Consider the following 9,218-nt stretch of genomic DNA (forward strand, 5'->3'; position numbering starts at 1 on the left):
TATATATATATATATATATATATATATATATATATATATATATATATATATATACACACTGCTTGCATACATGTATATATATATGTATGCAAAGTAAGTAGTTGTTTCATTTGCCATGCATACATCTGAACATTATGTGAGCTGCGTAAAGACAAACAAGTTGCCTCAGGAATCTTGGATTTATGATGGAATCAACACTGTGAGCAAACAAATAGGCAAACAACTCTCTCCCCTAATGCCAGCGTGTCAAAACTATATTGAATACTTGAAATATCTCTGTATCTAAGGCTGAATAGCAACCATTGTATCAGTCTAATGATATTATTCTCAGAAATTTGGAGTGAAAGAAAAATGGCAGAAATGAGCAGCACCATTGTCTGCCCCGTTTTATTTAAACAAATTGCAGAAGCGGAGAGACACAGACGGAGGAAGAGAATGAACAAGTGAGCCAGAGAGACAAAGAGAGAGAAAGTGCTGTGTGAATGAAAGGTTATGTGTCGTCCCATGTGTTTGTATTGTCAATAACTCGGGAAGGCTGTCAAGAAAGTAGGGAGATAAAGGTCAATAACTCAGGCAAATGTGTTCCTATTTGTACACTCCTGCTGATAGCATAGCAAACGTCAGGGCCTGTGTCTGACACCGCGCAACAATAACACAAATAGTGAGGCTAACACCAGAATAGTCATTATTATTGCTGCTGCTGGAAATGAGAGGGAACCTCAGCGCATGGCTGTGACAGCTGCTGAAGTGTCACTCAAACAGCACGCCAAAATGAAACACACCGGAGATCAGAAAAAGCCGCAATAAATATTTTTATGCCAAATTATTTTGATAATTGTCTTAATTATAATTTTTTTAATTTTAATATTTTTAAATATTTATGAACAATTTGAATTATTTATTTCTATATTGAAATAAGTCCTATATTTTATTTGTTTGTTTATTTGACATATTAAAAAATAAATGTACCAGAGTTAGATAAAAGGTTATTTGTCATCTGTTGGTCAGGTGACACATTTGACTTCCTAAAAATGATGCAAAATTAAAAACAAAAAGAGAGCATAAATATAAATGAGAATTAGAGTATATAGCTATAAAACGGAAAAAAAATAAATTTATTTTTTTACATTCAAAAAATACATTTTTAAATCAGATATTATTGAAATTGTCTGGGTGTTATTTTTGGCTTCAGCATGTTTAATGACAGTTTTCTCCTTAACAGCCAAATAAAAATTTAATAGAAAAACACAAAATTTACAAGAAATTGTTTTGCTGCAATGCTAGATTCTCATTTATTTTTCATCCTTCCACAAGACTTGTTTTTTTCTCTTTATTCTGCAGCTGTTTAGTGCATCTCTGTGGCCTTGAGTGCAATAAATGCGCAATTAACAGACGTAACTAATTCATGAGGAACATTGTGAAACTAACGAAGGGCATAACTACTGTACAGACACCACTGTCATTTGTGAATATTGTTATTGTTCTGCCTTTAATTGTTGAAGGAGGAGGGGGCGGAGGAGGCAGCAGCCTGTTTTGAATATACGTCTTCTGTTACCATAGAGAAAAAGGAAAAACACAAGCTCCCTCCTGATACTTGTGGCTACGTCACAGTGTGCGAGGAGGTGTTAACTTCTCCTGTTTAAACCGCTCAACAAATTACCCTTTTTAACATGTAAAGAAAGTAGGTTTGAAGTAAAATTGCCCTACGGAAGAGCGTGAAATCATCTGGCCATTCATCTTTATTTGTGGTCAGAGGAACGGATTTCTATGTGCCAATAAGACACAAAAATACTTGTTTTTTTTAAATCTATGTACACTGACTACAGCAAATCTGGGGTTTAATATTTTTTTCGGAAAGATAAAATTCTATTTAAAGCTTTAAATCAATTTCAGTTAACGGCGAAATAGAAATGCTCTCAGAATCCATGCAGGTCTGTTGCGTAAACCTGAGATGCTTGTTTTCTGTTGTCACCAGCACCCAAGTCTATAAAAATTTGCAAACATTGTCCCATTGTTGTGAGCAGATGAAGCTAAATGTACTTTTTATAAGTATATGAAGTCCGCAGGGGAAAGCGGATCTCTTCGTCTCTGTCGCCCTCTCCACAGTCGGTTTGTTTGCTGGCTGTGGAGCCTCTTGGTGGTTTACATTACATATGATTATGTAAATCTGGAGCTGTTTCTGTGCATTATGGGCCAACGCTTGTCAAGTTCTTTTCTAAAGCAGTCAAGTTGCTATTTCTGAATTCTTTTATTATTTGAGAGTGCAACAAAGAAAGTCTTTTGTTCGCTGTTTGGTGCACACACACTTTTGCACACACACAGAGGCCTGCATTCCTCTTGCTGTCCGTGACTTACTACTGTCCCCTAGTGGTGCTCCAGTCTGCAGCTCCTTTCCTCTCCCAACAACTTTCCACACTTCAATTCACCTGACTTCCTCGAGCCTTTGTCTCTCTGTGCCTGTGTGGGCTTTTTTTTTTGTTTCCCTGCCTTATCACACTCAAACATTTAAAGAGCTGATTTGTTTAATTGTATGACAGAGAGTTCCAATTATGCATCGCTGTGTCCACACTGGCTTCGCTCTCAATGGAGGCCTCGAACAGTGTCAACAAAAACAGGAACCCTGATGTTTTGTGGCTATTGTGAGGCCAGAGCTCGTGTCAATAAGGTATTGTTCAGTCAAAGTGCCAAACCGAAACTGCAGCGAGAATGTTATCAGACCTGTAGAAGTAGGGTGTGTAATGGTGCTAAAATGCAAGTATGATTGTTTGAACGAGCCCGACGCTAGTGCACACAGGAAAAAAAAAGACTTGGAGGCAGGATAAGTTGCTTTTTTCTATTGAATTTTATTTTGTAAACCAATATTTTGTCTTAAATAAATGTTTCTCTGTTCCTGATCGTTGTTATTCTAGCTGAAATTGGCATGATAATCTGGAATGATGGTAATAAACAACAGGCTAAAAGGGTCAGCCTGCACTGGCAGCGCACGGACACACACTGTTAAGCCTCTCATGTCACAAGATCAATTATACAGGTTATGGAGGATGGCACCTCTGTCTCCAGTGCCCTGTCCCTCCTGGGATAGCTCTCCAATGAGGGGGCTATCACTCAAACCCAAACCACATTCATTCATTAGTCTGTTAAGATGGACATCAATTATTCATTGTCTTGGTGGCCGGTGGATTGTTTCTGTCAGCAAACGGCTTATTGTATCAAAGGTTAATTATGACTTGGGTGATTTGGTATGAGATACTGTTTCAGTCATCAACTAAAAATATTCTTTTAAACACTTGCTACTTACATTTTTTACATCTGGGAAGGGTTGTCACTCACCCGGCCACGGCCTGGCATAATTCAGATCTGTTAGTATTTTTTTTTTTTTTGATAAGTAATTTAATTATAGGCAGCGTTTTTCCTTCCAAGAAATTGTCAGCAAACTCCTTTTTTCCCCCTCTGCCATCTTCCCCAAAATTTCCACTTTGACCAGTCTGTAAAAGGATTTTATTAGAATGTTAAAAAGTCCTGTGGGATCTTTAGTTGAACTCTGAGAGTCAGGAAGGGGTAAAACAGAAGGCAAAGACAAAGCCCAGAGTGAGAGTGGAGTATTTTTTTGTGTATTTTATGCACACAAATGATCATACATTTTTATAAAATATGTATGTCTTTATGATTTAAATTGTTAGGTTTTTTGCACTATTCTTAATTTTTCCGTGCAATTTAATTTTTATTTATTCAATCTAAAATCACAAAAACAATTGAAGGCGATGGTTTCATCACCCTAGAAGACTTGCCTGAACTTTAACCCCCTTTTTCCTTCCTTTGACCCGCAGAACGCCTTCTGAGAACACGTCTGAGTCAAGTGCCTTTTGAGCAAACAGGTTGTGAGTGAGGCAATGGTGCAGCAAATACACATGGAGTGTTTTGGAGATTAGCATCCTGTTACAACACATCGCAGCCCACTTCAGCCTGGTGTTTGCTTGGCTTTTCCATGACAAATTTGACTTATAACTTCAGAAAAGTTGTTTAAAGTAGCAGATAGGATTCACTGCAGGATATATGGTTTATGTAAACACACTCTGTTGCTTTAAAATTTTAAATGATGTTAAATCATTTGTGTGTTTTTTTTAAAACCAGCTTAAATGTGTACTCTTTTTGTCTTAACAAATTAATTTAAAAAAAAGCAACAAAACTGCATTTCGGCTGTAAAATCTTTGTATATTGTAGCACCAATTGTTCCAAGCTGCTTGCAGGTGTCGCGCATTTCCAAAATGTAAACACATTAACGCAAAGCAAAAATCATTCAGAAGGGAAAAAAAGAAGACAGGTTTGTAAGTTTTACTGAAGGATAAACAGAGTGACGAGAGGAGAGAGTGCAGACCTTGAACTTGGCATAAAATCTTGAGCTGCTGCAGACTTTCGCACAAAACAGTTACAGCTCCTTGAGATTGTGGGGGAATTTGCTTCGCTGCGTGTAAAGAGACAATTCAGGATAACTTTAGCTGAGCGGACATTACCGTCTTTTATTCAGACATCTGGTTTAAGTCACAGAATTCAACTAAAATATGTTTTTTTGTGGATTGAGTTGATGCTTACCACATTTTTCTTGAATTATTGGTTTATTTCAAGTATCAATTGTTCAGCAAGAAATCACATAGATGAATTAAGCTTATATCTAGTGCTGCCACAAACGATTATTTTAATTGTCGACTAATCAGAGATTATTTTTTTCCTATTAGTCGACTAACCGGGTCATGCATTGGATGCAAGTAGACACAAATCCAAACCAGCTTTAAACTAACTAACTAAGCTAGATTTTTTAAAATTTAACCTTTATTTTATCAGGAAATCCCATTGAGATTAGATCTCTTTTTAAAGGCAGACTTGGTGTATAGCATGCTAGTGTAAATGCTAATATGAATGCTGTAAGCTGAATTTGGCCACTGAAGATGCTAGTGATGATAGCTGAAGATGCTGAAATAGATAAGTAAAAATGATTAAGTTGATAGCTGAAATCGGTGAAGCTGACAGACAGCTATAATATTAGTTAAATGCCAAATTAGCCTAAAAACTGAAGACAAGGCCAAGTTAGCTAAAGCAGCTAGCATGTAGCTGAAATATTAGCTAAACTCAAAAATAGCCTGAAAAACAAAAAAGCCTAAATTAGCCAAAAAAGGCTAGCATGTAGCTGAAATAGTAGCTAAACTCCAAATTAGCCTAAAAATCAAAAAAAGCCCAAGTTAGCTAAAACAGATTTAGCTGAAATTTTAGCTCAACTCCAAAACACCCTAAAAAAATAAAAAAACAGCCTAAATTAGCCAAAACAGCTAGTATAGCTGAAATATTAGGTAAACTCCAAAGTACCCTAAAATCTTTAATAAATGCCAAAATAGTCCAACAATCTAGCAGAATGTCATTAGAACTTTCAACTTTACTAAATAAAGTAACAACTAATCGACCGCTAAATTAGCCGTCGACTATTTTAATAATCAATTGGTTGTTAAGTAGTCGACTAATCCTGGCAGCCCTGCTCATATCAGAAATAAAGGACTAAAAAGAAGAATGTCTTCACAACAATTGGAGTGAAAGTCTTCCCACAGCGTGTTTTATTTTGTGGCTTGGAATTGTATTTATACCTGGGCTGGTTATGGAGAAGTTCCTCCCTGGAGACGTCCACTGACTGTTTACAGGCCACCTGACAATGCCTCTACAGATGATGAAGCAGCTGCCAGACTTCCCCCATTCCCTCATTTTCTGTATCCTCAGCTCCCTTCCTCCTGCTTTCTTTCTCCTTTCACTCTTCCTTCCTCTTCTTTTTCTTAGCCTTCCCTTATCCTCGTCTTGGCTTCTATCCGTCTGCTCCAGCTTCCGGTGCGTTTTACAGCCCATTCCCAGAGCTCCCCCCTTCAGCGGACCCATCTCCTCGCTCTGTTTGCGTCTGAGAAGACAGTTTTCGTCTCCATTTTCCTCCTCGATTCTTCCTCCCTTCCTCCACGCCACGAGCTGGGGAGACAAATCGACTATAACACACACAAACGCGCTCGCACATTCTCGCAAAAGAGACTCTGGTCAGGTTTTGTTTATGACGGGGAAAGGCAATATCAAGATTGGTTCAGAGTAGTGTCATCACATGAAATGTATCGCTGTCAGGAGTGTATTTTATGCCCCTGAGCTCTCGGCCGAAGCCATTTTGGGAAACAGAAAATATAATATCTGATGACCTCCTATAGTATAAAAGTAAACTATCGGTTGTAAATCTGATGCACAACTACAGTTTTGTGTGTGTGGAGGGAAGACAGTGAGCTCTCTATGACACAGGGACACCAGTAAGTTTAGGAAAATGTTTCTAGTTTGCACTAAACTTTAAAAATAGGTCAAGTGAAGCCTAAATTATTTATTACCAATATATAGATGTCTAAAAAAAATTTGAAAAACACATTTCCAGATATCTCTGTAATTTTCAACATTTTTTTTTGTAAAGCTATATATATTTTATGTATTTATTTAAGTCTTTTTACAATTTCAGAGGATCACATTTCTTTGTAATAATATCTCCAGCCACAGTGATGTTTTCCATTTCATTTCTTAAAAATCCAAGCTGCCTTAGACTCAATGAGCTGTAGCGCATTAATCTGGTGTGTGAAATGATTTTGCACCTGTAATTAAGTATCAGTTTATGTAATAGACAAACACTAATAACACCCAGAGCTTTTCTGGGTGCGCCCAGTGGCACCTATAGCTCATCCATCAATGCCTCTAATGAGGCTCCACAGACAAGCCCAAGAAGGCTTCGCTGGCCACTCAGTCTTATTTTGCACAATATAATATATTAACCACCGAAATCCCCTGTAAATTATGAGCCAAGATGATGAAGATGTTCGAAAGTATGCTGCTGTGTTCTTTGCAGTTGTGCTTTTCTGTGTGTTTCTCACAAAGTTCACCAGCAGCTTTTGAGTGATAATTCATCACTCCGAGCATTTGTGTAAAGTTCACTTTTTCTCTTTATTTGGCTGCAGTGGCAAACCCATACAGAGCGAGGCCTCTGTGTTTACCCTACAGCAGAACAGGGTTCAGATCTGGCGTCTGAAAGAAATCCAGGGGTTTTCGCCGCACATTTCGCTTATGAAAACAAACATTATGAAAATTTGAAACGCCTGAGTGCTAAATCAGGTTGGCCTTTGTAAACCTTTATTAAGACAATGTGTGCCACATTAACAGCTGCATCAATCACTCAATCAGACAGTGGGCTTTGTTTTATTGAGACGTCACTTGAGAAAAGATAGAACGAATGCCTCACATTTGCTGTTTACAAGAAATAAATCACTTAAAGCTTCACTCCGATGAGTTTTTGATCTATTGTAAAAGCGTTCCAAGTGGTCTTTAAATTAGGATTATGGTGTTTTGAAGTAAAAAAAAAATGCAGTAACATTTTCTAGGACATAGTTTCTGCAGAGCGGCAAGAGTTTATTACAAATTAACCCATGAGTTGTGGGAAAGACTGTTAGCACGGAGTAAGTCCACCCCTACTTCCTGACATCCATCTGTTTATTAGAGTTGTGTATTGGTGAGAGTCTGATGATACAATACCGATACATATCTCACAATACGATATATATATGCGATATATTCCAATACTGTAGAAGAACTATTTTTTATTTTTTTTAAAGGAGTTTGATTTAAAAAAAACCTCTACCTTAATATTACTAGTCTTCCATTGTAATAAAATGGTAAGATTCATTTTTTTCTATGATCACAACAAGGGCTGCCACAACGGTCGACTAAACACCGATTATTTTTTCGATTAGTCGACTAATTTGGTCACATCTTAACCATCATTAGATGCAAGAAGAAACAAAGTAGTGCATGTCTCGTAACAACAAAATCCACTAGGCGGACTGAACATTTAACTCAAGCTGATGTTGTTCTGTAGAGCTGCTCAAAGAGGCTCAGTGTGCTCTGCTGCCAACTAGTGGTCGGAGGTTAAGTTGCAAAACTAAAGTACGACGCTGAAGTATGCAAACGTATAAATAATTAATAAAAATGTGGTCCCATCAGTGTTTTTTATCAATACAAGTATCGGTAAGCAAAATATCGTGATATATCGTCAAATTTCCTTACACCCCTATTGTTTACATGCTGTTCCACTAGCTTACAGCCCCTCACATCCCCAACCTAACATTACTGGTGCAACAAAAATGGTGAGCAAAATTTGAGCAAGCCAGCCGTACATTTATAAACCAGATGCCAGTTCGGACGATACAAGACGTGCATAGATCGTCTGCAAGTGGATGCACCCTAATGGAGTGGATCAAGAAGCTACAATGGCACCCCAGACCTACAAGCTCTTTCGCCTCTTCAGACTCACAACGCTTAGAATAGAGACATGCTATTTTGAGCATCATTTTATTTTTATATGTCCTTCATCGTCAGAAAAAGGCCACAAGATCGTTATAGAAACACCAGCAATATGTTTAGTTTTTAATTTTGAAAAAGTTGACATTTGACTTCACCTTAGGACAAATCAATTGTTTAGTTAGCAAGATGTGCATTTCATAACAAGAAGTACAAAACTAAAAGTGCATTGAAAGTTGAAGATGTTTTATATCAAAAAAAGAAAATGTTTGGATAATTAGGAATTCACATAAAACTGACCTCTCATCTTTTTGTCTCGCCCTTGAATTGTCAGTGTCCCTCTCTCCAGTTTCGCACCATAGTTCGTACACGCGCTCAGATAGATTTTTCCAAACGTTCGCACCAACCCCGTGATTAGTGTGCATTAATGTAACAATTCAGACAGCCCACTCCTAAAGTACTTTTATACTCCTTGATATTTTTTCCTGTTTGTCAGTATGAAAGCCACAGCAGTCAGTGTGTCAGCGGGTAATGACAGAGGAAGTGACGTCTGACAAATATAGCCTGCCACTGCGGTCGGCTCTTAAAGCGCAAAAAGAGGTGGCCGCTTCTCAAAGCTAATGGAGGAGGAGAAAATGGCTGTGTCACTCCTGTCAGCGAATTATGCTTTAAACCTAGACAGTTGTTGTGGCTCTTTGAGACCCATAATTTTACGCCATTAAAAGTGCCAAGGGGTGAGATGGAGGGAAAAAGGGAAATAGGGAGGTGGGCTCTGAAGTGAAAGCAGATTTTCTATACCGTGCTCCTTATGGGTCTGATCCTCCGTTTCTTTTGTGCTAGAAACTTTTGGCATTTTTTTTTTTTTTTTTTTT

Source organism: Oryzias melastigma, linkage group LG22, assembly GCF_002922805.2.
Source record: "Oryzias melastigma strain HK-1 linkage group LG22, ASM292280v2, whole genome shotgun sequence".
NCBI classification, from domain to species: domain Eukaryota; kingdom Metazoa; phylum Chordata; class Actinopteri; order Beloniformes; family Adrianichthyidae; genus Oryzias; species Oryzias melastigma.